The following is an 8,903-nucleotide window of genomic DNA, read 5'->3' on the forward strand; positions in this document are numbered from 1 at the left end:
ACATTTTCTGCTTAAAATCACCTCCCTGTTTTTTCCCCATGACATTTTATTTATTTATTTTATTTATTAAAACATTTTTATGCCGCCCCATTCGCCGAAGCCTCGTGGTGGTGGGAAGGTGTAGCCCACTAGATGCTGTTAGACTACAGTTCCCATTGGCACTACTCAGCATTGATAATGAGAGATGCTAGGTATTTTAGTCCAAAAACATGGAAGGCCACACATTCCCTGTTCCTGCCACAGCAGAAAGCATTTTGGCATCCATGTGGGAGAACAGCAGCTTTGGGGTGAATTGATTTTAAAATGGGAAAAATAACTAGCAGAAAGGATTTGAGCACCCTCATTGCTTGAGATGCCAGCTTCCCAAGACCACTATCCATATAGTTACCCACAGCTAATTTGGCCATTGGATCTCATAGGTTTTACTTTAACTTTTGCTGCCACCTCTTGTATCTCTTTTAAACAGACGTAGGTTACCCAGTTCTTAAACAGTTGCGTTACTAAGGAAAGGTGCCTCTATCCATTTGGACGGGGTGGGCAACTTGGGGCTCCAGATATTTTGCCTGCAATTTTCCTCATCCCTTACCCTTGATTATGCTGGCTAGCACTGATAGGTTACAGTCCGAAGCTTGCAGAGTGGCACAACTTGCTCACCTTTTGTTGGAACTCTAGGCCATAAACTACCTTATCAGTAGTAAGAGCAAGGCAGTTCTTGACTATTATTCTATAACTACACTGCATCTCTGTAGTGAAAGTGACTCTTGCATGACTTGTTGGCAATCGGGAATCATGATGGGTTTGGTTTAAAACTAAATGCGACAATACACATTAGGAAGGAGACCCCCCACTTTGCACCAATGGCTTTTAGTGCATTTCAGGGAAAGAACTTATTGGGGAACTGGGGGAGCATCTCTCAAGTTACTTCACTGAATATGAATCTTTCTCTCTGTGTATATTTTTTAGATGTACAGTTTTGAACAGCACAAAGTGAGGGCAGTTAGTTCTGAGGAACCTCCACAGAAATACCTAACCAGGATTGCCTTTATGAGAATACCAGCCTTGTCATTATTTAACCCTACTACAACCCTTAAAAGAAGATACATCACCTTGTTCTGTAAGAATGAAATGTAGATTAAAATATAAAGTTTCATTTGTAGGTTTGAATGTTACTTAGTCATACATAGATGCCTTTGCTTGTGTTTGTACAATTTGTAGTGTAGCCCTTGAACACTTGGGGTGAGCGCTAACTGACTACAAGGTTCAAAGCCCACTTTGGTACTTTTACATGGTTCAGACTGTTTTGGAGCATCCCTGCTCTGGCTTGGGTCCAAATCAGAATCTCCCTTTGGGAAATCTGAGTCTTTGTTTCCCTCTCCGTGGACTATCATTACAGAAATGGATGGAATTTGTACACATAGTAATGCCTTCAGAATTAATGAAAACTGTCTAGTTTGTTTTTTTAAAGGTACTGCCTATAACTTTATTTCTTACTAGAATTAGATGAAATTTGCACGCGCAATTGGAATGAAACCTGCTAAATGGCAGGTGAATAGGTACAAAGGCTTATGTTCAAGTACAGCCTTAATGTTTGAGATGCTTTCGAAAAAGGTGTGCTTATCACTCTAATACTGTGGTTATGAAACTGACATGTAAATGGTCTTAGGTAAGAGAGTGCTGCAAATGTCAGGATGGATCTGGCAATTGTTCTGCAAGGTGAGTCAGTATAGTTGTACTGAAAGAAAGGGATTCACTTCCCTGTCCTGCCTCCCATGATTTTAAGGCAATGGTAAGAAAATAGCATATTGCATTAATTTTAGAAGGTTGGGTGCAGGAACAAGGGGGCTATGATACATAACAACAGTGTAAGGCTATTTCATTTCTAGTCAATTGGCACCAATGTCATTGTGTAAAATCCATATGTTTATTATAAAGTGTTTGCGTGCATCGTATTTGAACACTACTCAGTACACTGTGTATGTAAGTCACATACAGCACACACCAAAGACACAAAAGACAATTATAGTGCAAAAAGTAACAAACATTGTCATCAACCATCCAGTCATGTCCGACCCTTGGCCATTCTATGGATCATTGCTCTCCATGTACAAACATATACACAGGTTAAAACATTGAACTTAAACATGTACAACTCAGGCCAAATTGGGAAGTAGGGGGAAGTAGGGGATCAGGAATTGTATTGACACTGTTTTTATCACCCTACTAACAAATAATATACAAGAGAGAGAAGGAATATGGAATGAAACAGGTGCAAATACTAGTAAGAATAAGAAATGCAAGCCACACACACATTTCTGCTCAACATTCCAGCTCTAAAGAGAGAGAACTACAAAAAAAGCATAGAACAGACTGGAAACAAGTTAATGTATTGTTGCACTACCCCTTCCACAGGGCAGTATGATTAGTGAACCCTGTTAAATTAATTCCCTGTAACTGGAAGCCAGATTGTCAATCATAAACCTACGTCACGCTTGGTGTTTTCACTTTATGGAATACTTTGAGAGAAATGTTTGAGCTTTTGGAGATACCCTGTCTGCCTGTCCCTTTGCCTCCTAATATACAAATGCTTACAAGAATTTAGGAGGGCCCAGATTTGCTTCAAAGTCATTTGGAGGGAACCTGCCTCTCCCAAACTGTCAATCTCCAATTCTGCTGAATTTGACTTGGAATTCATCCCAATTCGATACACAACCCTTTACAGCCACTGCAGAGTGACAAAATGGTGCATGTTAACGAGAACATCTCTGCTTTCCCTGAGGTAAAGTGGCTGATGGGCCACTTGTCTGGGAGTTAAGCAAATCTGTTCACCCTGAATAAACTTACTGCATGAATTTGAAATTAAACTTTTTAATTCCATTTAGCATTTCTAAGCTTCTTGCCAATGGGAGCTGTCTTGCTCAAAAAATGACATCTTTTGTGACAGTAGGGGAACAGCTGGTACAGCAGCTGTGTCCAAAAAGTGCACAGTAAGAGAGTTGAAGAGCCTCCATGGGGGAAGGGAGAAGCAGAGAGCTACCACAAAACTCTGCCCTACTTTCTCACAGACTGGCGGGTGGGGTGGGGAGTCAAGCCATAGGCTGCATCCATCTGGCCAAACTGTTGCTCAGTGTGAATTAACAGGAATGGTTAGGATCAGAGTCAGCATTCGTAGACATACTGTCATCTTCCACTCACCAGAACTGAACACTTAACTTCAAGATGCTATTGCCTATCAACTTAAAACAGGACACATTTTCTCTATTATTTAACATGTAGTATTTAATCCCCAAATATCACTGCAGTTTAATGGATAAGAATATAGAAGCGATACGATCTCTTGGCCAATCTATGTATACATTGAGACATACACAGCCCTCACACATAGCCTTGTGGTGTGATCTCTCTGAGCTCTGTGCGGTGTGTGAATGGCATAACTGGGGAGAGGGAGCACTGCATGGTCTCATCCATGTGGCTGCAGCATGCACACACACGTCACAGCCATGTATCACGCCACAAGAATGCCACTGCAGCTATGAGCAAAAAGGGGTTGATATTACAAATGTAAAGGGAATGCAGGCAATCTAATGAGTAAAAAGGACACAGCTGGGAAGGCAATTAATCCCTCACTAAATGCAAAACTAACAAGTTTTGTGCAGTCTATCTCTTCCTGCATGTAGATGATTTACAAAAAGTATACTGCCCAAATCTTATAGAGAGGTCATGCCACCATTGTGGAGATGTCGTCATGAAATTCCCCACAAAGTTGTTCAGTGTTTTGGAAGAACACCATAAACACAGCCATCAAGAAGTGCCAGGGTTCCAGTAGCACTTCGCCATTTGGTTGTCCACATACATTTGAGACAGACTGGTAATGCAGAAAGAGCCACACTGGACTGAATGCTGTCACACACAAAGTAAACACCATGAAGTAGTCAGGGACTGAATCATAAGTGGCACCTTCAAGGCTACACAAAAAGAGAACGAAAGAACCAGAGCTACCACTGAGGAACCCAAGTGAACTGACTCCACTGGTCCACTGTGATTCTAGCAGGCAGTAACATTACCTTTTCAGTATTCATCCCCTTTTGATCACAAAATTGTCTCATATTTATCACAAATCAAAAAGCTATTGTGAAGTGGGCAGCATACTAAGACTTGCTGCCCACTTAGCATGATCTCAGGTGATTTTGCAAACATACTAAAAATACCAATGTTAAACTCTTGCCTGAGGTGCCTCCTATAGTCAACAGTATGCCCTTTTTGTTCAAACACTTGAAAAAGCTCTAACTTTTTAGGAGCATTCAATTCACATGCTTACAAAAGACTCAAAAAAGCTTGCAAGGGCTCCCCACCACCTTTTCATGTCCCCAAACCAAAGAACTTACCTCTGGGGCACATGGGGGCTGTGGGAAAAGCAGCAGGTGACCCCAGGTCCTTGGCAGAACATCTTTCCACTACAGACCAAGAACACCATTTCCATATGATATGGTAGAAAAAAGCTTTCTCTGGCATCTTAGAGTGCTTATTGCTGCCTCAGACACTGCTTTCCCTTCCCAAAAATAAGTTCCTGGTTTGGGGAGCATGAAACAAAAGAGACAGTACACAGGAACAAAGTAAACTTAGCTCAACATCCTCAGCTTAAAGTCAGATGCAAGCTAGTCTGTGCTTTCTTCTGTCCTACTTGTAAGCATTGACAGCAAGAGAAGAAGGGGATGGCAGAGGATGAGGTGGCTAGATGGAATCACTGAAGCAGTCAGCGTGAGCTTAGGTGGACTCCGGGGGATAGTGGAGGACAGGAAGGCCTAGAGAAGTGTTGTCCATGGGGTCACAGTGGGGTGGACACGATTTTGCAACTAGCAAAAGCAACACACACACACACACACACACACACACACGAGTAAGCAATATATAGGATTGTATTGCAAGAGAGGTAGCTCTGCCCCATAATAGCTTTCCTGCCATTTCACTGTATACTGTGTTTGATTCCTCCTAATAAGGTGTTATCTCAGGGAACTGATGACAGTTACTATATCTGCCATATTTTTTCCTAGCAGGTCTCTTATGCCTGAAATATGCAGAAATCTGGCAGTTCAGACACTTCCTTTTGCTGAGACCTTGTTCTGGAGAAAGCCTTGCATAGAGATGTTAAATGCCAAGAATCTCATTAAATCAGACTAGTCTATCATTTGTAAGAAAAAAATAGAACAAAATATATTGTACCACAGGTGAAGATAACCTCTTCAGCTTTTTCAGAGGCATCAACCAACATGAGCTGGAGGAAAACTCTTTCATTGCTTTAAATATGGCAAAATTTAAATATGGGAAACTGCAGATCCATCCTATTGCTAAAACTGCAGAACTCTATTTTTTTCTTTCCTATTCTCTGTTGAACTTCTAATATAACTTATCATCCTAATGCACGTTGAAAGGCAAATGGAGAGAACGCCATAATCTAGACCATGTTTTGTGGGTGTATTTTCAAAGCCAAATGCTTATTTACAGATATGGGAACACTGTTCTCTTCTTCCATCTTTTAAATTCTGCATGCTTTATTTCATGTATACGCAGAACAGCATATCTACTTAGAACCATTAAGTTTAACAATGGGACTTACTTCCAAGTGAGTATGCATAGGATTCCAACCACAGTATTGACTTTCACTGAAATAAAAGCATAGTAAAGGATGTGAATCCTTTTTCTACAAACATCTGACTAAATAATAATGATCATAGGAATCACACTGAAAAGGGACACCAATAGAAACAGGCATCCATTTGTATCATTATTTTAACAATATAGTGCAGTAGAAAATAATATAAATAATTTGCCACTAACAGTTTTAAATGTGTATCTAGGAAAGGTATAGTTCACGGATGGAAAACATGCATGGCTTGCAAAAGATCCCAGTCCAATCTCCGTTTTTCTCCAGCAGAGCTGGAAGAGACTCATTCAAAACTGAAAAGTTAGACTCTGAAAAGCTCTGGCCTGACAGTGCAGACACTACTAAGCTAAATGGGAGGGAACTGGACCTTTCTATGTTCCCTTACTGGTACATGAGCAGCTCAAATATATCTTTATTATAACCCCATATAAATATATGATCCCATTAAGGTGTGCAGCATGACACCATTGTTTGCAGTAGTGCAGGTTAAGTCATTATGGATAACTACTTGTTTAATAACTCATTTTTTCAACTATTGAATAAACATGTATCATCTGAAAAACCCATATCTGCTTTGTACAAGCATACATATTACCTGATTTTCTACACTTTATTATTGTATGTTTTATGGATTCCTTTTCAACATGTGAGCTCAAACTGTTGGAAAATGATGTAAGGAAATACAGAAAATTATCTGTCAGTGGCCATTCACAGATGCCATTCAAGGCACTACTTCTTGCCCAAACATCAAGTTTGAGAGCCAGTGTGGTGTAGTGGTTAAGAACATGGGACTGGGACTCAGACAACCTGGGTTCTAGTCCCCACTCGGCCATGGAGCCAACTGGGTGACTGTGGGCCAGTCACAGACTCTCAGCCCAACCTACCTCACAGGGTTGTTGTTGTGGGGATAAGATGGAGGAGGAGATGTAAGCTGCCTTGAGCCCTTTGTAGGAAAAAGGCAGGATATAAATCCAAAAATAAAAAAAATAAAAATAAAAGTGGAGAACATGGCCTATAAGGTGCCAGGCTCCACAAAAGACCTAGTGAGCTTCAGCAGCATTGCCAGCAGTTAGTACAGAGTAATTCTTCACTACATTTGCTGAGAATCTTTGATTCTCTCAACTCCTTAAGACTTTAAAAAAGATGTTGCAATTAGTGTAAGGCAGTTACAGCACATGGACAGCTTCATCATGGTGATCTCTTTGCATTTTATTAGTTTCTTTTCCCTTTGGTTGGAACCCCACACATGATAGTAATAACCCCCATATTGGGACTTCTAGAGGACCATTTTTAAAGCTGAGACATAGCAGTAAAAATATTTCAAAATCTATGATGCTATTCATTTAATTATTATAGTTTCAAGAACCATCCAGAGAGCTTCAACTATTGGGCAATACAGAAAGAAATCAATAATGAAAACAGCAAAAGTCAATACACAGTGCTAGTTTGAATCCTGAGGGATTTTAATACAATGCAGTATATACACTTGATCTTACAGCATGAAAGCATGACAAAAGGTGCCTTACAGCATACTTTGACAGCAGTACATAGGAAGATGGGAAGCTGCCTTATACCAATGGTCTGTCTAGCCCAGTACTCTCAATATCGACTGGCAGCAGCTCTCCAAGGTTCCAATTCTCTCCCTGTAAATACTAGGGATTAAAGAGGGGATTGAAAAATGTGTGAGACTTTATGATATCTTAAGGTAATGTCTTTGAACTTATACCTTTTCCTGTTTTAGAAGCTCAAAACATATGAAAATTAGGTATAGAAAATGTGGTGAATGTATGTGTGCCGTATTTCATCCCTGGCCACAAAAGAGTGCACAACCTGACCTAGCAAGGCCTTTACTCTGGCCCCAAAGGAGTTTTATCCTCCATGCATTCCCTTGCCAGTTTCCCCATCTGCACTCTTCACTCCTTCTCTGAGAAACAGACTGTTGTGCTGTCACTGCAAGCAGTAAGGTAAGAACAAGCTGCATCAGGATTGCTGGGATATGTATGTACTTTCATGCACATGCTTACAGATGGGCGCTTGCACACATGTGCCAGCATCACATGGCCCTTGGAGCCGAAATGTTGTGCACCCCGAGTTAAACTTGATTTCCGTAGGGGACGAGGGGTAAGAGGTTGTGCAAGAGGTCCATTCAACAAAAGTATTCACTCAAAAATCTTCACTGGCAGGACAGAGGCTTGAGCCAGATGAATTAAATCTTTAGCAGACCATCTTCGAGCATATGCAAAACGCCTTTTGATTTCTGTCAACCTTTACCTAATCATAACTAATCGTCTCATATTGGGGATCCCGAGGCAAAACCGAGAGAACCAAGATTTTGCAAGCACGCTTTGCCCCGTTCCTCTCCCATTTGGGGAAATCAAAACTGTCCAGAACTATTCACCCTTCCTTAGAAGTACTACGGTAGGAAACGGAGCTGGCTTCTAACGGAGCGGGCATTGGCAGGACAACGTGTACGCGGAGCACAGGGGGCTTAGTTGTGAATACATTTGTTTGGGGCCAGGGTAGGAGCCATTATGCTGAAAGAACGTACGTGGAGCTGAAGTGCGCAAGGCAATGGTAAGGATACAACAAACCTACGAGACACGGCCAGGGCACCCCGAGATGCAGCGATCTACATTCCCCGAGCCATAATCACGGCTCCGCCTCACCTCCCACAAAGGCCCACCCTCCGCAGCGTCCTCCCAGCACCTCCCCTCCGATTGGCCAGGCAGCGTTCCCCCTTCCGCAAGTCAGGTCGCCGCCATTGGGCGGCTGTCAGAACGTTTGGGCCGTCACCACGGCGCTCCGGCGGCCGCCCGATCGTAGCCAATGGAACGGCGGCGTCATGTATCAATCTAGGCCGGACGACCAATGGAGCAGCGCCTTCCCTCCGAAGCCGAATGTTGATGCGCCCGGGCTGGCCAATGGGAAGCACGGCTGCCTGCTCGTGCTGCTTTCGCGGCAAAAAGGATTTGGCGCGCAAACGTGTGCGAGGCCGGGACCAGCTGGGAACAATAACAGTGCCTGAGCCGAGCGCGAGCAGCTGAAAAGGGGCTTGGCTGAATGCGCCGGGGCAGAGGCATCGGGGCGAAGTGGTAGGAACGGCGAGAAGAGGAGCCGAGCTTATTAGGTGGATCTGCCCAGGAGAGATCCGAACGAAGCGGGGCAGCGAGGAAGTCGACACTGACACGGAGAGCGTGGGCGGAAGGGAGCCCTGATCTGTGCCGGCGCCTGTCACCACCACCCT

Source organism: Varanus komodoensis, unplaced genomic scaffold (genome assembly GCF_004798865.1).
Source record: "Varanus komodoensis strain SLA01 unplaced genomic scaffold, ASM479886v1 scaffold52, whole genome shotgun sequence".
NCBI lineage: Eukaryota > Metazoa > Chordata > Lepidosauria > Squamata > Varanidae > Varanus > Varanus komodoensis.